The sequence below is a fragment of the Arachis hypogaea genome, chromosome 13 (genome assembly GCF_003086295.3).
Source record: "Arachis hypogaea cultivar Tifrunner chromosome 13, arahy.Tifrunner.gnm2.J5K5, whole genome shotgun sequence".
Classification (NCBI taxonomy): domain Eukaryota; kingdom Viridiplantae; phylum Streptophyta; class Magnoliopsida; order Fabales; family Fabaceae; genus Arachis; species Arachis hypogaea.
The window spans coordinates 30,455,891-30,474,153 of NC_092048.1; the positions used below are offsets into that span (position 1 = coordinate 30,455,891).

General features: G+C 41.6%; 1 long non-coding RNA gene across 1 annotated transcript; it reads left to right on the forward strand.

The window, feature by feature from the left end:
• Positions 1-1,879: 1,879 nt before the first annotated feature.
• Positions 1,880-4,699, forward strand: LOC112735850 (uncharacterized). The gene is made up of 3 exons (XR_011869539.1): positions 1,880-2,236; positions 2,368-2,498; positions 3,260-4,699. It is a non-coding gene; the product is annotated as an uncharacterized lncRNA (long non-coding RNA).
• The last annotated feature ends 13,564 nt before the right edge of the window (positions 4,700-18,263 follow it).

The following is an 18,263-nucleotide window of genomic DNA, read 5'->3' on the forward strand; positions in this document are numbered from 1 at the left end:
CATGTTGACCCATTTTGCCACGCTTTTGAAGCATAGCAATAAAAAATGTGGCCAAATCTCTTATCAATTGCTACCCTCATAAAAGCGTGGCCATTGACCCTTTTTTGCCATGCTTTTAAAGAATAGCAAGAAAAAAGCGTGGCCACGGTTCTTTTTTCTTGTAGTGGATTGTGTAATGAGGTTTCATGTTTGTGAAAACTTGCATGGGGAGCTCTAAGACATGGAATGAAGTTTAGAGAAGTATTATAGAGGTCTCAAAAATCTATAAAACCAAAAAGCAGTAGGAAAAGAAAAACAAGAGCAAGGCCCAAGGTTCTAAACATCAATGGCTAGGAAGGTTAAAAAGAAACAAAACTCAAAGTAGTTTCCTAGTTAAGTGCTTGTGGTGTTGCTGTGTCAAGGAGAGAGGCTTGAGCAAGTAAATATGAGGGGGCTTCAACACCCAATATCTTGAACCAACTGGTTCGGAAGTGTCGATTGAAAACTCATCTTAAAAACTTGCCTTGAGATAGAACATTTAGAGTCAAAGCCAAGTGCAATTATCCTAAAAAAATAGCTGAAAAGAGAAAATAATGATCACAACAAAAAAAAGAAAGGAGAAAGCTATCTTCAAGGTGAAAAACTTATAAAGAGAACTCTATAATATCATCCGAGTTAAATTCCTAAGTTATAAGACTTCCAATTGTAGACTTAGCAAGCACTGGAATCCACATATGATTACACGATTCGGAGTTTACCCCATTGTCACTTGATCACTTCACTCACTGAGGTATCACAAGTAATTCTTCAACCTACTTCAATTAAGAGAATCCTTTGTGCATAGTTCTTTTCTTGCTTGGGGACAAGCAAGATCTTAAGTTTGGTGTTGTGATGTATGAGCATCTTTAGTTATTTTCTTTATTAATTCTTTGAATAAAGTTAGTGATTTTTTTTATTATAATTGATATTGTTTATGCTTTAATCAATGTTTTTTGGAGATGCTTTGAGCTTTGGTATATGTAGAAAATTGTGAAAGATTTTAAATAAGAATAAGGATGAAGAGAGACAAGCAAGAGAAACACTAGGAACAAGGATGGAGAGATACAAACAGAGAAGCTCCTGGAAAACACAGGGACCCATGCGTTCAATGCAGCTCCCCCCAAGTCCAATGAAGCAGCCTCTTGCGTTCAACGCAGCTCCCTCCAAAGTCCAACGCAGCAACCTCCTGCATTCAACTCAGCCACATCATGCGTTGAACGTAGCCCACCATACATCCAACACATCCCTCTGGAGTACCTCTAGTGGTTGTCCATCATCCATGCGCAGTCCTCCATGCATCCAACGCAGTTGAGATAGAGGTTCCAAGGATTCCAAACTGGGCCTTGTGTTCAAGGCACTCTCCCTTGCGTCTAACGCCACTACATGGGCCAAGTCCCAAGGGCATCACAATACTTCACCAATCTCTCCAACTTCAAGTACTTGCTTTGTTGACCCAAGATCAAGTTGCAATTCCATGATTTTAATAAAGTAACACACAAAGTTTTGAATTTTAAATACAAGGAAGATTACTAGTTAGTTAAGAGTTATCAGAAAAGATTTGATTCTATTTTGATTCAGTTTGAATTTGAACTTTAGGTTTTGGTTTTAGGTTTTAAAATAGTCTAGGGAACTTGTCCACGGACAACACATATTACACTACACTTTACAATTTTGTTTACTTTGCACCATGAGCCTAATCTCCTTTGTTAAGGTTAGGAGCTCTATTTACCTTGATGGATTAATATTATTATTTTTCTACTTTTGATTAATATATTGATGTTCTATTCAAGAAGTGATGAGTTTCATTCTTCATCTTAAGGGTTAGAGTGTACTGGAAAATAACTTTCACTACAAAAAAAAAACTGGTTAAAATGTCGTTAATATTAAGGCGGTTTTGTATAAACGCCATAATGTTCATGAATTAAGGCAGTTTATGTTACTGCCATAATGTATTTGTAAGTCAAGGAGTGATTTTGGCAGTAATAACCGTTGTTAGAAGAAAACCCAACCTAAATCTAATTGCGAGTCGCAAAGTAGAGCATGAGCAACGAGCTTCTCCTTCAGTGGCTTCTTCTCCTCCATTGATGTGAGCTTCTCTTCTATTCTTGTGAGCTTTTCTGCCATTGATGCCATCTTCTCCTCTATCGAGCTTCTGCGCTCTATGTTGTGCGAGCTTTTTACCCTAACTCGTCTTCTTCGTGTCCGTTCTCACTTCTTGGTTTTTATACAAAATTCTCATCCTCTTCTTCTTCATCTTCTTTTGATTCATGATTTGTTACTTCCTCTCTGGTTATTACTATTCTTTGGATTCCTTGTTTTATGTGTGTGAGAGTTACATTGGTGTGGCAGAATTCAAAAACTACATCGCCGCTGCTCTGCGAGCTTCTCCTCCATCAATGATTCTTCCCCTCCATCAGTGTCATGTCCATCAATGCTTCTCCTATGATGGTACTTTTGCTTCCATTGATGCGATTTGTGAGGTATTCTGTTAGCTTCTTTTCTTCGAGCTTCTCTTCTCCTCATCAACCTTATTTTGTTTGATTCTATGTTTTGATTGTTCTATGCTAATTGCTACTTATTTTATTTAATTACAGGTTATGATTTTCTTCCTTTTTCAATGTATTTTTAGGTAAAAAATTAGGGATTGTTAGAAGAAATTGACTAATTGAGTAAGGTCTTCACTGAATTTTTTCATAATTATAGGATTGATTAGAATCATGTGAATACTTGTTTTCTCCTGGTATGACGTGCACTGTGAACTGCATAGATGTTCTTCATGTTTTCTGTTTGTAGGAAAAGCTTTTAAGGAATTTACTTGAGTTATACTTTTTTAATTTTGAAAGCATGGAGTGTCAGAGTCTCAACCAAATTATTTGAAATCCAATTAATATTCTAACATGGTATGTGTAATTATTTATATAAATTTTTGAAATTTAGCTTGTTCGACTTGTTGGTTATATCAAATTTGTAATCACTGTAGTCGAAGAATTGTAACATACACAATGAACTGGGAGCAATTAATTGCTTAAGTTTAGTTTATTATTTGTTAAATTTGTGTGTTCAAATTCATAGAAAGTGGTCACCAAGCCCAACCTCTAATTCATATTTGCCTTCACCATGTTTTCCTTTCTTCATGAAACCCAAATTTGACGTCGCTAATATAATGCTTCTCTTAATGTTAGTACATGGCTATACCTCATTGGATGCCTCTAATATATACAATGTTTTTGTTTTATGACAGGGGCTAATTATCTCTGTGAGGTAATGTGGGCCATAATTGCTTCTTCTTTTAACTATCTTTTTCTTTTCTAAAATTTAAATGCCACAAGTAGTACAGAGACAACAATAAATATTTTGTTGTTGTCTATAAGATGCATCCTAGCAATTAGAGTTAGTAAACCATATTCAATTCTTAGAAACATTTAGTAATAATGTACTTTATGTGTTTGTTATTTTGCTTCTTAGAAATTGGAATCATTTAATTACTTCCAGTTTAGTGTTTCAATAACTCTCTTGCATCCTTTGTATATTGAAGAATTACAACTCAATTACTGTCACGAAATAATACATATCTGGTTTATTACTAGAACATCACCTGCTTCTTTAATGTGTGGCTTTTAGACAAATGAAGGAAAAGATACTTAAATCCTCAAGAAGGAAGAGCTTTTCTTTTTCCACGTAAATCTTGAGACGTTCAAGTGATTTTGGGATATTTTAAGAAAATCTACAACTAACTCCATCACATGTCAACCTCACTTCATGTTGCTTTATTTTGGGATATGTATATGTTGCTCCAGCTATCCTAGGTTTCCTGAGCTAATTTTCAGACTACTTTAGAAACCAGCCTGATTTTTCTTATTAGCATAGTATATATCAAATAATAAGCAGAGGATTGAGCAATAGATTGAGATAGGTAGAAAAAGAAGGATTCAAATCACTTGTTTAATGACATATTGAACCTTGTCTATTAAGCAAAAACTTTCTTTTTGTTTTATGTTGTTGAATCATACTTGATTATTGAACTTTTACTTTGTCCATGCTTGAGGGAAATGACATTTGTATTTGGGTAAAGTACTATTTTAATCCCCAATATTTGGGCTAAATCTTAATTTAGTCCCTAATGTTTCAAACGTATTTTTTTTGTCCCAAAAAATTTTGAAAGGATCGGATTCAATGTTGTCCCGAATTAGGATTTAAGTCAAACATTGACATTTTGAATATATTATTATACATTCAGAAGCAAAAATGCTCCAATCATCCTGAAAACATCTCACACCAACTTTAGGTCCTGCTCCCATAAATGCTCTATTATATTAAGTAATACAACAGATTTTTACTATAATTTGGTGGAATCCGATTGAGACTCAGTTCAATTGGTTGGATCTCTGAAGTTTTGACCTGGTTGCTTGAGTGGTTTGATGTCCAATCTGGATTTTAGAACCTTATATGAACCATCTCTCATACAAGCTTAAGGATAGAGGGTCATTATTAGGCATGGCAATTTCCCCCGGCGGGGCGGGTATCCGCGGGGAATTACCCGCCGGGGGACGGATTTGGGGGAAGTTTTTTACCCATGGAGGGCGGGGACGGGGACCCGTGAAATAAACGGGGCAGGGACGGGGAGCAAGGTCCCCGCCCCGTGGAGACCCGTGTAATACCTACATATAAGAAATAACAAAAGTACCCCTATATATATATATATATATATATATATATATATATATATATATATATATCATTTATAAGAAACCCTAAGCCATACCCTTTCTTTTCTCTCAGCCGCCACTACTCACTCTCCTTCTCAGAACTCAAATCCTCTCCCTCTCGGCCTCTCCTTCTTGGTCCCTCTCAGATCCTCTTCTTCTCTTCACCACCCTCCTCCACTTTCCCTCTCTTCGCCACCCTCCTCCACTCTCACCGCCGTCTGCGTCGTCGCGAGCCTTGTCCCCTCTCACAGCTTCCACCTCTCCCTCTCAAGGTCACCGGGAGGAGCTTGAAATGTCTGCGTCGTCGCGAGTCTTGTCTCCTTCTCTTCGGCAGAGGCACAATCGTTCTTTGTCGTTGCCATCTTCGTCTACGGCAGGGGCATTGTTCCCTGTTATCGTCTTTGTCTTCAACAGAGGCAGTCCGGTCTCCATCTCAGCGTCTAGCAAGATCCTTTTTCCGTTCGCCGTTCTTTTTTCCGGTAAGTCAACCTTAGATTTCATTTACCTTGAAGCATTTTTCATTAATTATCTTGTGGTTTCTGTGATTTTCTTTGAATTTCATAGAAGTATCTTGTGATTGTACCTCATATATGGGCCTCTGTTTGTTTTTTAATAATGTAGTAGTTAGAAGAAACTGGGATTGAATGTTTAAAATTATGTAACCTTCGATTTTTTTATGCAGATTCAAACAACTCAAAAGCTACTATCACTGCCATTATGTGATGAAAGAAAGGCTTAAGATTTATGTTTTTGGAATGTGATGAATAAGTTTAGTATTTAGATTTATTTTGGTTATTTTATTAATATGTTTGATGATTGAATTGAGACAATATTAGTTGTTGCTGTTTAAGTTTATGAAGGCTATAAAGAGTATGCTTGTAATGATAATTTGTAGATTATCTTTATCTTTCTGCTTTTTAATTTTTCTTTTTTCCTGAATTTTTTTATTTTTTTTAAAAATCCGTGGAGACCCGCGGAGACTCTGATCCCTGGTGGATATGGGGTCTCCGTTACCCGTCGCGGGGATGGGGCGGGGACGGGGACGGATTCTGGGTGGCGGGGGCGGGGGCGGGGGGCATGTCCCCGCCCCCATGGGGACCCGTTGCCATCCCTAGTCATTATTGGTTTTATATATGTAATACTTGGAGAACATCTTCAACAAAAAATTTAACATATCGTGAAGCTTTAGATTATTTTACAAAGAAAAAACCTCAAGTAGATCCAACTGTGTGGTTGAACTAGTGACTAAGTGCTAATTTCAATAACTGCTTTTTACATGTTATGACCATTTGCTAACTTTTTTTCACTTCATTGTTATTTCATATGTTGGACATTAATTTTGGGCTAGTATTCTGCATGATGAACATGTGTTTAGGTTAATGTGTTTTCTTCTACAACTTACAAGTTACAAATTTGTTGGCTTTGGTTGACTTATTTCAAATTAGTTCAATGTTAACTTTATTTTTGCATTTTATTTAATTTTTTATTTTGAGCTATCCCATCCACATTGGTAATACTTGCTGGTTTCATGTACTCATTCTTGCTAATATCCTGCTGCAGGTTGATAGAGGCTGAAGGCTAAAATTTTATTCTTCAGCCAACAGAAAACAATTCAGAAGCTTCTCACACAACACATGAATATCTTAGGTGATGATAATGGCCCTATTCTTCAGGTAATTAATATACATGCTTTTTAACTACACTTTACATTTTAATTAGTTTAGTATGTGTTCATACCCTAGGTCGAGCTATCCGACCTGGGATGACTCGAGATAAAGCGACCAACCTTTTCAGGACAGACTATCCGACCTCGTCTCAAAGAGCTCGGCCAAATCAACAAGAGAGCCCAGTAAAAGGCCCAAATAAAGGAACACGACCCAAATCCTAAGGCGGCCTAAGCCTATAGAGATAAGGGCGGTTCCAATAAAGATATGCTGACCTCAACTCTAAAGATAAAGATAAGATAAGATAACTAACTTATCTTACCCAACGAAGGTCACATCTCAACACTATAAATACACTGGAGCACCCAGGTATAACTCATACTCTGATTCTACATAAAACCTGTTTAATACCCATGCTAACTTAAGCATCGGAGTCTCTTGCAGGTACCCCCCACCCTCCGGTGGCCAAGGATCAGAAGTGCAGCCAGTCCAACAAGTCGGACACAACAGCCCCGGCCGCCACCAGCCAGCCGGACACGTCATCTCCGACCAATACAGAAGATCTCGTCCGAGATCGACCTACAGTTTCAGGTAACCCTCGGAACATTGGCGCCGTTGCCGGGGAACCTGGAAGTCATCCCATCACCATGGCGGACAACCATGACAACGATCACGATTCAGGTCTGGAGGATCGAACACCGCACAAAAACGCGGATGTCACGCTACAAGACACTCCGGAGACCAGCAAAGACAAAGATTTGCCAAATTCAGGAGCCATAGAAGCACTCTTAAATCGCCTAAAACAACTGGAAAAAGAAACCCAGCAACAACGAGAAATCGGAAGAGATCTACAAAGAGAGATGCGGCGACGTCGGGAGTTGGAAGAAAAACTGCAGCAATTGGAAGCCGATCTCAAATCAAAAGCCCCTCGCGCTAATCTCGAAGAAAATTCACACAAAGAGCAAGACCCCTTCACTAGGGAAATCATGAAAACCAAAATTCCAAAAGACTTCAAACTCCCGGATATGACCCTGTACGACGGCACCACGTATCCCAACCACCATCTTAGTAACTTCAGAAGTAGAATGTACCTCACTGACGCCCCAGATGCTGTTCGCTGTAAAGCCTTCCCAACAACTCTCACAAAGACAGCTATTCGGTGGTTCGACAACTTACCCCCAAAATCCATCTCAAGCTTCGACGACTTAGCCAAAAAATTCCTAGCCAGATTTTCCATTCAAAAGGATAAAGCTAAACATGCCCCCAGTTTATTAGGAATCAAACAAGGAGATCGGGAGAGCCTTCGAAACTACATGGAAAGATTCAACAAAACATGCATGGACATACAAAGCTTACCCACGGAGGCCGCAATCATGGACTCATCAACGGCCTACGAGAGGGACCTTTCAGCCAATCTATATCAAAAAAGTACCCGGCCACCCTCGACGAAGTACATGAGCGAGCAGAAAAATACATCAATATGGAAGAAAACGCTCGGTTAGGAGAGTCCTCGAAGTCGGGAGCTTCCCTCCGTGACAGAGACAAAGAATCCAAAAGAAAAGACGACAGAGAAGGGGAGAAAATTAAGAAGTACCATAACTATACTCCTCTTAGAGCATCCCTGGTCGAAATATATAAAGAGGTCTGCCATACGGAAAAAATTCCCCCAGCACGGCCACTCAAAGGCAAAAAGGGAGGAGGAAACCGAAAGGAGTATTGTGAATATCATCGGGTCCGGGGATACTCCACCAACGAATGCTTCGACTTGAAAAATATCATAGAAAAATTGGTAAGAGAAGGAAAACTAGACCAATTTCTGGCCACACGAGATGACGACAAAGAAAGAGACGAAGGGATGAAGACACAGAACGAGCGAAACGATCACCTCGGATGCCAGAAAGACATGTCCACATGATACATGGCGGATTTGAAGCAGGAGGGATCTCCAAATCCTCTCGTAAAAGATACCTCAAAGAGGTATACCATGTTGAAGGAGAGGAGGGAGCACTCAACATCCTGGCAATAACATTCACTAAAGAGGACGCAACCGGCATCATTACAGGACACGACGATCCAATGGTTATCACTATCATATTGGCAAACGCCAACCTACATCGGACGCTAATAGATCAAGGGAGTTCTGCCGACATCTTATTCAAAACAACCTTTGATAAACTCGGCTTAGAAGAAAAAGAACTTAAAGCATATCCAAACAGTTTGTTCGGGCTAGGAGACACTCCGGTTCGACCACTAGGATACATACCACTGCATACAACCTTTGGAAAGGGAGACTAATCCAGGACCCTCAAAATAGACTATATTGTAGTCGATGTAAGCTCAGCATACAATGCTCTCATAGGCCGGACCACGCTCAACCAACTCGGCGCAATAGTCTCGACCCCACACCTATGCATGAAATTCCCAACTCCAAAAGGGATAGCCACGATAAAAGCAGACCAGAGGATGGTGCGTCGCTGTTACAACGAGAGCCTCAACCTCAGGGGCAAAGGAGAAGAGTTCCACACAATAGAGCTGGGCGGAGTTCAACGACGAGAAGAGTTTCGCCCCCAACCAGAGGGCAAGATAGAAAAAATTCAGATCGGGGACACCTCAGAAAAAATAACTAATATCGGCACAATCCTCAAAGGAGATTTAAAAGAACTGCTAATACAATTTTTGCGAGATAATGCCGACCTTTTTGCATGGAAAGCCGCAGACATGCCAGGCATAAACCCTAAACTAATGTGTCACAAGTTGGCAGTTTATCCAGGATCTCGACCGGTCCAGCAGAAACGAAGAAAACTCGGGCCAGAGTGATCCCAAGCTGTGGAAGAGCAAGTGCAGGCACTGCTGGAAGCTGGATTTATAAGAGAAGTCAAATACCCACTATGGCTAGCCAACGTCGTTTTGGTGAAAAAAAATAAATGGGAAGTGGCGAATGTGCACCGATTACACAGATCTTAACAAAGCTTGCCCAAAAGACCCATACCCACTCCCGAGTATTGACGCCCTGGTAGATGCTTCCTCTGGATATAAATATCTCTCATTATGGACGCGTATTCAGGATACAACCAAATCCCCATGAACCCACCGGACCAGGAAAAGACCTCGTTTTTAACGCCAAAGGCGAACTACTGCTACATCGTAATGCCTGTCGGCCTTAAGAACGCAGGAGCCACTTATCAAAGATTGATGAATAAAGTCTTCTCGGATCACATCGGAAAAATCATGGAAGTTTATGTGGACGACATGCTAATTAAAACAAAAAGCGAACAGACACTATTGACCGACCTAGCCCAGGTGTTACACCATCAGGAAGCATAATATGCGACTCAATCCAGCAAAATGCACCTTTGCGGTAGAAGCAGGCAAATTCTTAGGCTTCATGCTCACACAGAAAGGAATTGAAGCAAATCCAGATAAATGCCAGGCCATACTCAACATGAAAAGCCCAACCTGCGTAAAAGAAGTACAACAACTCAACGGGAAGTTGGCCGCCCTATCCCGATTCTTAGCAGGAGCCGCAATAAGATCTCTCCCCTTCTATGCTACCTTAAGAAAGGGAAAACAGTTCGAGTGGACGACCGAATGCGAACAAACGTTCCAAGACTTTAAAAAGTTCTTAGGACAGCCACCTATCCTATCCCGACCTCAAGAAGGAGAACCACTCATACTATATCTTGCAGTATGAGACAAGGCAGTAGCGTCAGCACTGGTCCGAGAAAGCGAAAACGGGCAACAACCCGTCTACTTCATTAGCAAAGCACTGCAGGGATCCGAGCTGAACTATCAGAAAATAGAAAAATTTGCTTACACTCTCGTTTTAACATCTCGGTGACTCTGCCCCTACTTCCAGGCCCACACCATTAAAGTTCGAACTAATCAGCCCTTAAAGGGAATACTGTAGAAAACAGATTTAGCAGGCAAAATTCTACAATGGGCAGTCGAGCTGTCAGAATTTGACCTCCAATATGAAGCTCGGACCGCCATCAAATCACAATACCTGGCCGATTTTATCGCCGAATTCACAGATGCCCTAGAAGCCCCCATAGAGTGGAATCTGTATGTGGATGGTTCTTCAAATAAAACGGGAAGTGGCGCAGGAATTATAATAGAAAGCAACCAGGGAACCCAAATTGAGCTCTCCCTCAAGTTCGGATTCCCGGCTTCAAATAACCAGGCGGAATACGAAGCATTGCTAGCTGGTCTAAAACTGGCTGAAGAGGTGGGAGCTCTAAAACTTAACATTTATAGTGATTCGCAAGTGGTCACATCACAGATAGCAGGGAGCTACCAAGCCAAAGATCCCACCATAAAAAGATATCTGGATAAGACCAAGCAACAACTCGAACGAATCGGGGAATACAAGATCTGCCACATACCCCGTGAGCAAAATGTTCGAGCTGACGCACTCTCAAAATTGGCCAGCACCAAACCAGGGGGCAATAATAGAAGCCTCATCCAGGAAATGCTACAGAATCCCTCAATCTCGGAAACAAAAAAAGTCCTAACCATAACGGGCCAGGACCAAGGATGGATGATCCCCATAATTAACTACCTCAAAACAGGAACACTCCCCGCAGAAGACAAGGAAGCAAAAAAGCTAAAAAGGGAGGCACAGTATTACACCATCATAAACAACATCCTATACAAAAGAGGGATCTCGGTACCATTACTAAAATGTGTGCCGACCTCCCACACCAGGGAAGTGTTAGAAGAGGTACACAGCGGCATTTGCGGCAATCATCTCGGAGCACGGGCTCTTGCCAAAAAGATACTCCGGGCAGGGTTTTACTGGCCAACTTTACAGAAAGAATCTACAGAATTTGTAAAGACATGTCCACCATGTCAGAAACATGCCAATTTCCACATCGCCCCGCCAGAAGAACTCATCAGCGTGACTGTCCCTAGGCCTTTTACGAAATGGGGACTCGACCTTCTCGGCCCCTTTCCCCAGGGATCAGGGCAAGTTAAATTCCTCATAGTAGGGGTAGATTACTTTACAAAGTGGATCGAAGCAGAACCATTAGCCAATGCCACTGCCCAAAGAAGCCGAAAATTCTTATACAGAAACATTGTCACAAGATTTGGGGTCCCGTACTCAATAACCACAGACAATGGCACCCAATTCACAGATACGGGCTTCAGAAAATTAGTAGCCGATTTGTATATAAAGCACCAGTACACCTCTGTCGAACACCCCCAAGCTAACGGACAGGCCGAAGCCGCCAACAAAGTCATATTGGCAGGGTTAAAACGGAGATTGCAGGATGTGAAGGGAGCCTGGGCAGAGGAACTCCCACAAGTCCTATGGGCATATCGAACAACACCACATTCCACCACAAAGGAATCCCCATTCCGGCTAACATACGGAATGGAGGCAATGATTCCAATAGAAATTGAGGAAGGATCGCATAGGGCAGTCCATTATAATGAGGGAGCAAACTCCCAACTCCAGAGGGAAGAACTCGACCTGCTACCTGAGGTTCAGGAAAGAGCTCGGATTAGAGAAGAAGCGCTAAAACGCCAAATGGCTTCTAGATATAACCAAAGGATAGTACCAAGAAGTTTCGCTGAAAACGACCTCATCTTAATCCAAAAGGACATCGGAACAACTCGACCCGGAGAGGGAAAGCTGGTAGCCAATTGGAAAGGACCATACCGAGTCATAGAAGTACTCGGGAAGGGCTACTACAGAGTGTCCGAACTCGACGGACGGGAGCTTCCAAGGTCATGGCACGCCTGCAACCTAAGAAGGTACTACAGTTAGAAAAGGTAAAGTGTCTCATTAGTGGATGCCCTCTTTTTCCTGAAAAGGTTTTTTAATGAGGCACCAGGTTGAGACATACCCAATGTAAGAGGATGAGAAAATTCCCATATGTATATATTTGCATTTTTCTTTGAATAAAATTTATCTAGGCGTCCTACAAAGATTTCAAGACGCATTAATTTGAAGTATTCATCGTCCGATTATAAAGCTACAGGTCGGCAGAAAGTGAAAAATAATTTCACTGCACGACCACGATAAAGATGAGTCGTCCGATAAAGGTGAAAACGCGATTCACCCAAAGGACGAGCTAGAGATGCCAACCACTTTCTACAAATCGGCAAAGATGAACACAGAATAATGTAAGAAGTTATAGAAAGCAATCTAAAAAAGAACCTGACGAGGTCTTACGGATAGCTAATAAAATAACTTAAAGACTGGCCGGCGTTCGGAAGTCGGACGAAGTCAACCCAAGTTATAAGTAAACCCTGGAAAGAGGTCTGGCCAACCCTATTAAAGAGGATTACTTTAACTTAGAAGGGCTCGACCTAGCAAAGTCAGCCCAAGATGAAAAAGTTATAAAAGTAATCCCTGAAAGAGACCTAACTAAGGTCCAAAAAAGAGGATTACGAAATAACTTAGAAGAGATCGACCTAACGAAGTCGACCTCCTACAAAAGACAAGTTATAAAAGTAATTCCTGAAAGAGACCTAACCAAGGTCCAAAAAAGAGCATTACGAAATAACTTAGAAGAGATCGACCTAACGAAGTCGACCTCCTACAAAAGACAAGTTATAAAAGTAATCCCTGAAAGAGACCTAACCAAGGTCCAAAAAAGAGGATTACGAAATAACTTAGAAGAGATCGACCTAACGAAGTTGACCTCCTACAAAAGACAAGTTATAAAAGTAATCCCTGAAAGAGACCTAACCAAGGTCCAAAAAAGAGGATTACGAAATAACTTAGAAGAGATCGACCTAACGAAGTCAACCTCTTACAAAAGACAAGTTATAAAAGTAATCCCTGAAAGAGACCTAACCAAGGTCCAAAAAAGAGGATTACGAAATAACTTAGAAGAGATCGACCTAATTATAAAAGTAATCCCTGAAAGAGACCTAACCAAGGTCCAAAAAAGAGGATTATGAAATAGCTTAGAGGAAGTCGACCCAACGAGGTCGATCCACTACAAAAATCCAAGCAATCCCTGAAAGAGACCTCACGAAGGTCTGAGAAAGAGGATTACAAAAAAGAGTCTATCAGGGGACCAACGCAAGGCAGTAAAGAACACACGCAAAGCAAGAAAACCAAATTATATAAAGTTATAAAGGCCTTGAAGGGTCACTAACACTGACTACCCAAAGGGTAGCAAGCTACTTGTCTGTTTTTTTAAATAAAAAGTTGCTAGGAAAGCAACTAAAAAGTCAACATCTTAATAAAGTTCCAAAAAACGCCCACAAGCCGGGCCAACTACAATCAACAAACATCAGAAGTTTTCTCGGCAGCATCATGAGCTTTCTTGGCGACATCAGGACCAGGAGAAGGAGGGCGAGTTTGAAGCGGCACCGCATCAACAGTCCCATCCTCCCGATTCAGGATCTGGCAATCCAGGTCAGGTACAACAGGAGGAGCGGAAGAAGTCGGCGCTTTGGTGGAAGACACAAGGGGAGGAACAACTTCATCATCATCACCCTCATCATCAGGGACAATCTTGCCATCTCTGACAACATTATCCAAGCTAAAAAGGGTAAGATCGGCCTCGGGAGCAATAATTCGAACTTGCTCTTTCAAGTTCTCGTAAGCAGCAGTTACGCTGCCAACAAGATGACTTTGGAGCTCAGCATAATCCTCCCGGGTATTGTCGAGTTCTTCCCTCAGGCGCCTCCCCTCCCTATAGGAAGTCACATAGCTGTCCTTGTGCATCATGGCCGCATCCTCAGCCAACCTCAAGGAAGCAGCCAGCGCCTCGGAACTCGCCTTCTCATTTTCGAGGTCCTTCTCCAATTTGACCACCTTTACCTCGAGCTCCTCCTTCAAACCCTTCATCCAGTCAAACTCTCGTTTCGCCTCCTCCATAAACACCTTGGTAGCATGGAGAGGAAGATTCTGGGCAGTGCGATGAAGTGCAGCTGACATAAAGGCCATCCTCACATGATTCTGAGCCATAAACTCCAAATGATGGAGAATGGACACATCATCCATAGGAATGGTACCATATGGCCCAATTTGTTGATCTATAAACTCAATGGCATTGAAATCAGGAGTGTTGAGGTCGAAAGGCTCAGAAGTCTTTTGCTTTTTACTCGGAGGAGCGGTGGATGGAATCGCAGAAGAAGAAGGAGGATCCACCAAACGAACCCGAGGTACCGGGATCGCCTTCTTCACCCCAGGAGAGCTCGGCATGGCCGGCTTCTCCCGGGGCTGGGAGGACCCCTCCCCAGCAGCCCGAGCGACAACATTCCTGGCAGCAGTCGCCTTCTATGCCCTCTTAAAAGCTTTTATAGACTCATTGTTCTTCATTGTCTCTGCAAATAAAATAGAAGTCAAGCTACAGATCAAACAAGTTGAAAATACAGCTAGAAGCATCGTAAGACAAACAGCAAAGGAAACACAAGATACCCAGTTCAGATTGAAGAAGAGAAGGATTGGTTAGAAACTTCTTTGTGTCAAGATGGGGAGGCTGACCCCAACGCTCCTCTAAAATAGTCACAAAGGCTCGCTCAGCCTCATCCAAGATGTCCCAAGAGTACCTGGAGACCCTAACATCCTTCTGCCACTCTAGGGGAAAGGCGGGCTCATCATTTTCATCCAAGAAAAAGGGCCGAGATCCTTCAACAGCTCGGACCTTGAAAAAATAGTTTTTAAAATCCCGAAACGATTCGTCAAACATGGAAAAAACTTTCTTTCCTTGGGTAGAACGGAAGGAGACCCAAGCTGACTTCTTTTTCACCACACCAGGCTTAGTCAAGACAAACAAGTAGAAAAAGAGAGATTGGAAAGCTGGAATACCAAAACTATCACACAACAATTGGAAGATTTTAATAAAACCCCAGGAGTTGGGGTGAAGTTGAGAAGGGGCAACATTACAAGACCATAACAAGTCAATTTCAAATGGAGTAAAGGGAAGAGTAACCCCGAGTTGACCAAAAAAAAATCATAAGCATAAAAGAAAGGGCGATTGTCAACAACTCGAGTCGAGAAACAGACTCTCTCATCAGAGGAAGGAGGAACAATCTCATAATTCTTCTCTTCACCAGAGTTACTACAGACGCTGTGAAACTGCCTAAGCTGAGAACAAAACTCAGAGTTAACCAGTGAGACACACATGAGAACCATGGAGTCCACCCAATCGGCCATACCCGCAGGGACCTGGGAAGGCGTCGCTACGACGTTATTTCGGGAAGACATGAGGTCAACTAAGATCCTACAAAAGAAAAGAAGAGCGGATTACTCAAAAATATCTCGGGCATGGGTCAAAACATCTCGACGGGCAGATAAACAAAAGGAAAACCCCAAGACTCAAACCAAAAGTCCTGGGGCATCCTTTGGAGGCAATAACAAAGCAAGATTCCTAGAAAAAACCTACACCCCAGTATCTCTCAAAACAAGGAAAGAAGACCTAAAGCAGCAAGCATTTCGTCCATCAAGTTAAAAAATGCAAAAGTCATCAAAGTAACTATCTTTCTACAGTCTACCAGCGAAAGCACTGTCAAACGTCAACAATGCCAAACAGAAAATCACCAAAGGCACAACCTTTCTCAGAATTAGGCGAAAACCACCATCGAAAGCACAAAACAGGAAAGGCGATAGCATGCGAAAACCCTAAAAGCATTAAGCAAAGGCAATCATGCAGAAAATGAAGAAATCCCAAAGCATGCAACAAAGTCAAGCATGATAAAAACAGAAAGACCCAAACTTTCTCCAAAAAGAAGATCAAAAACTCCATCGCAAAATCAAAAACGACGAGGAAAATACGAAATGGGACTAATGGTGCACGAATTGTGAATCACACTTTTCACAACTCGTACCACTAACCAGCAAGTGCACTGGGTCGTCCAAGTAATACCTCACGTGAGTAAGGGTCGAATCCCACGGAGATTGTTGGTTTGAAGCAATCTATGGTTATCTTGTAAATCTTAGTCAGGAAGTCAATTATGTTTATCAGTTGAATTGTGAATAAACAAGAGAGCATGAATTAAAGGTTACTTGTTATGCAGTAATGGAGAATATGTTGGAGTTTTGGAGATGCTTTGTCCTCTGAATCTCTGCTTTCCTCCGTCTTCTGATTCACACACGCACGTCCTCCTATGGCAAGCTGTGTGTAGGTGGATCACTGTTGTCAATGGCTACCATCCATCCTTCCAGTGAAAATGGTCCAGGTGCGCTGTCACCGCACGGCTAATCATCTGCAGGTTCTCAGTCATACCGGAATAGGATTTACTATCATTTTGCGTCTGTCACTACGCCCAGCACTCGCGAGTTTGAAGTTTGTCACAGTCATTCAATCCCAGAATCCTACTCAGAATACCACAGACAAGGTTTAGACTTTCCGGATTCTCATGAATGCCGCCATCAATCTAGCTTATACCACGGAGATTCCGAGTATGAAATCTAAGAGACATTCATTCAATCTGATGTAGAACGGAGGTGATTGTCAGACACACGTTCATGGGTTGAGGAAGGTGATAAGTGTCACTGATCATCACCTTCTCCACAGTTAGGCGCAAATGGATATCTTAGATAGGAGCACGCATGTTTGAATGGAAAACAGAAATACTTGCATTAATTCATTGAGACACAGCAGAGCTCCTCACCCCCAACAATAGAGTTTAGAGACTCATGGCATCAAAGAGTACAAAGTTCAGATCTAAAATGTCATGAGATACAAAATAAGTCTCTAAAAGTTGTTTAAATACTAAACTAGTAGCCTATGTTTACAAAAAATGAGTAAACTATGATGGATGGTACAGAGATCCACTTCTGGGGCCCACTTGGTGTGTGCTGGGGCTGAGACTTAAGCAATTCACGTGCATAAGGCCATTTTGGGCATTCAACGCCAGGTTTGGATCCATTTCTGGCGTTGAACTCCAACTTTTAATCCTTTTCTGGCGCTGGACGCCAGAATTGGGTAAAGAACTGGTGTTGAACGCCAGTTTACGTCGTCTATCCTTGAGCAAAGTATAGACTATTATATATTTCTGGAAAGCCCTGGATGTCTACTTTCCAACGCAATTGGAAGCACGCCATTTCGAGTTCTGTAGCTCCAGAAAATCTACTTTGAGTGCAGGGAGGTCAGAATCCAACAGCATCAGCAGTCCTTTTTCAGCCTGAATCAGATTTTTGCTCAGCTCCCTCAATTTTAGCCAGAAAAATACCTGAAATTACAGAAAAACACACAACTCATAGTAAAGTCCAGAAATATGAATTTTTCCTAAAAACTAATGAAAATAAACTAAAAACTAACTAAAACATACTAAAAACTAAATGAAATTAACTCCAAAAAGCGTATAAAATATCCGCTCATCACAACACCAAACTTAAACTGTTGCTTGTCCTCAAGCAACTAGACAAATAAAATAGAAGACTAATAGGTTGAGAAGCAATAATATCTCAGAGTTTTTGAGTGAAGCTCAGATTCTAATTAGATGAGCGGGACTAGCAGCTTTTTGCTTCCGAACAGTTTTGGCATCTCACTTTATCCATTGAAGCTCAGAGTGATTGGCATCTATAAGAACTTAGAATTCAGATAGTGTTATTGATTCTCCTATTTCAGTATGATGATTCTTGAACACAACTATTTCATGAGCCTTGGCCGTGGCCCTAAGCACTTTGTTTTCCAGTATTACCACCGGATACATAAATGCCACAGACACATAATTGGGTGAACCCTTTGGATTGTGACTCAGCTTTGATAAAGTCCCCAATTAGAGGTATCCAGAGTTCTTAAGCACACTCTTCTTTCTGCTTTGGACCTTGACTTTAACCGCTCAGTCTCAACTTTTCACTTGACACCTTCACGCCACAAGCACATGGTTAGGGACAGCTCGGTTTAGCCGCTTAGGCCAGGATTTTATTCCCTTAGGCCCTCCTATCCACTGATGCTCAAAGCCT